This window comes from Miscanthus floridulus, chromosome 11 (genome assembly GCF_019320115.1).
Source record: "Miscanthus floridulus cultivar M001 chromosome 11, ASM1932011v1, whole genome shotgun sequence".
Lineage (NCBI taxonomy): Eukaryota > Viridiplantae > Streptophyta > Magnoliopsida > Poales > Poaceae > Miscanthus > Miscanthus floridulus.
The window spans coordinates 96463409-96465655 of NC_089590.1; the positions used below are offsets into that span (position 1 = coordinate 96463409).

The 2247-nt window shown below is 64.0% G+C and overlaps 1 pseudogene; it reads right to left on the reverse strand.

The window, feature by feature from the left end:
• Positions 1 to 536: 536 nt before the first annotated feature.
• Positions 537 to 2045, reverse strand: LOC136494073 (uncharacterized; annotated as a pseudogene).
• Positions 2046 to 2247: the final 202 nt, after the last annotated feature.

The following is a 2247-nucleotide window of genomic DNA, read 5'->3' on the forward strand; positions in this document are numbered from 1 at the left end:
AATGAAAGAGCTAAAGTCTTAACCGCTGCGCTGGAGTGGGCTGCCTGTCCGCCCCCGTGCGCGCGCTCTTGCGTGACGGCTGCGGCCACCGCACGTTCGGCGGCACGGTGGGGCACCTGACCTGGCCGGCTGGCAGACGTTGAGTGGGTGCCGTGAACACCGCCTTTCGGCAGAGAGCCGTCCGCGCGTCTATCTCCGTGCCGGCTTGCCGGCGTCGTCCTGTGCTGTGACGCCGCGCGCGCGCGCCCATACGACGCTGACATTTTGGCGGGCGTGCGGGTTGCTTCCGAGCGCACGCATTTCTTCGGTTGCCGGTGCCGCTCGCGCTGGGACCGGCCGACGCCGAGGAGCCCATTTCGAGTTGCTTTTGCAGACGCGGTTCCTCCGTGCGTCAACGCGGTGCGAATTCGGCGCGTGGTCGTATACTGCGTGCCGTCAGATGGCGATGACTCGTCGAGAAGAGTGAAGACCAACCTGAAGATGGTTTCTCCCACCCAGCAGGTTTATGGAATGGATTATGGATGGATGGAGCCATGGAGAGAAAATGCAGCTCAAGTTCCTCAAAATATACATACATACATACATACATACATGCTATTATATGCCGCGAAATTACACAGCCAGATTGCAACATTTTTCCTTTCCCAATTCCCATACAGCAGTGGATGCCACAAATCCAAAATGATGCAAAATGCAAATAATGTATCGTCATCTGTGGCCTCCTCGTCCTTTGACGCTGACATACATGATCCCACACCCAGCTCGCGGCGCCGGCGAGGGCGACGTGACGTAACCCAACTTCACTCCACTGAGCTGTAGCGGTATCCCAATACAGTATTGTATACAGTATACAGCTACGACTACGAGTACACAGAAAAGCGACGGCTATTTACTACACGGCTTCCCCGCGGGTCCCACCATGAAGCACCCGAGCTCGGCGTTGCGGAGGCCCAGCGCGGAGCGGAACACGCCGCCGACGGCGTCCGACAGGCGGTCGAGGCGCGGCGCGAGCTCCTCGGTGCGCCTCTCCACCTCCTGCGCCGCGGCGCGCACGGCCGCCTCGTCGTCGGTCCCGGCGTCCAGCGCCGACGCGAGCCTCCGGACGGCCTCGTCGACGGCGCCCACCTCGCCGGCGCCTTCGAGCGCCGCGAGCTGGCCGGACACCGCGTTGAACGGATCCGCCCAGGGGAGGTCGCCGCCGCCGGAGACCAGGGGGAAGGCGGTGGGTCCTCCGACGAGGATGGCGGCTGCGGCCGCTGCCGCGAGCGAGGAGACGGCGTCCACGGCGGCGAGCACGCGCGCGGCGGCCGAGAGCCGCCCGCGGGGCTGCTCGAACGGGAGCGAAGGGAGCGGCGCCAGAGGGGATGGGGACGCCGCTGGGTGGTCACCGCGGTCCGAGAGCACCGCACGCGCGCGCACCCGCCCGGACCCCGACGACGAGGAGGAGGAGGAGAGGAGGAGGTGGAGCGCGAGGCGCGCGAGGAGGCGGCGCCTGCGGAGGCGATCGAGGCGCGCGCGTGAGGGCGAGGAGGTCGGCCACAGGCGCGAGCGCCGCGAGCGGGGAGGCCGGCAGCGGCAGCAGGCCCCGGAGGCGCGCGGCCAGCGCCGCGCCGAACCGGTCCGCCTCCCCCTTCTGCTGCTGCTGCTGCTGGCTCCGGCGGCGGCTCGGCTTGGAGTGGTGCTGGTGGAGGGAGGGCAGCAGCGAGCTGTACTTGTCGGCGAGGAACATCTGGGCCGAGATGCTGCTGATCAGGCTGGGGGTTCGCGGCGGCGTCTGCTGTGCTGAGGAGGATAGAGAGAGGTTGCTGTGGCGGAGGGGAGGATATAGAGGGCGGGCAGGCGGCGATGCGGTTGCGTCCGGGGTGTGAAAAGGGGCGGGCAGGACGGCGTGCGCGACGCGACGCGGGAAGGCTTCTGTCCCCGGCAAGGCTGCGTTTCCGGGAAGCGGGTGGGATGGGATGTGGCGGTGGCGGAAGGTCGCTGCGTGGGCCCTCTCGTTGCGTTGCGCTGCGGCCTGGCCTGCGGGTCTCCCGCGCCTTGACGCTTCCCTCGTCTTTGTCCAATTATTTATTTTATTTATATATTATTTGTCGTCTCCTTTTTCCGGAAAAATACAAGAAGTGGACTGGAGTGTTTAGTTGCCCAAACATTGAAATCTAGTATTTCGTTTGTATTCGATAATAATTGTCCAATCATTGACTAATTAGGTTCAAAACGTTCGTCTCCCAAAGTACAACCAAATTATGT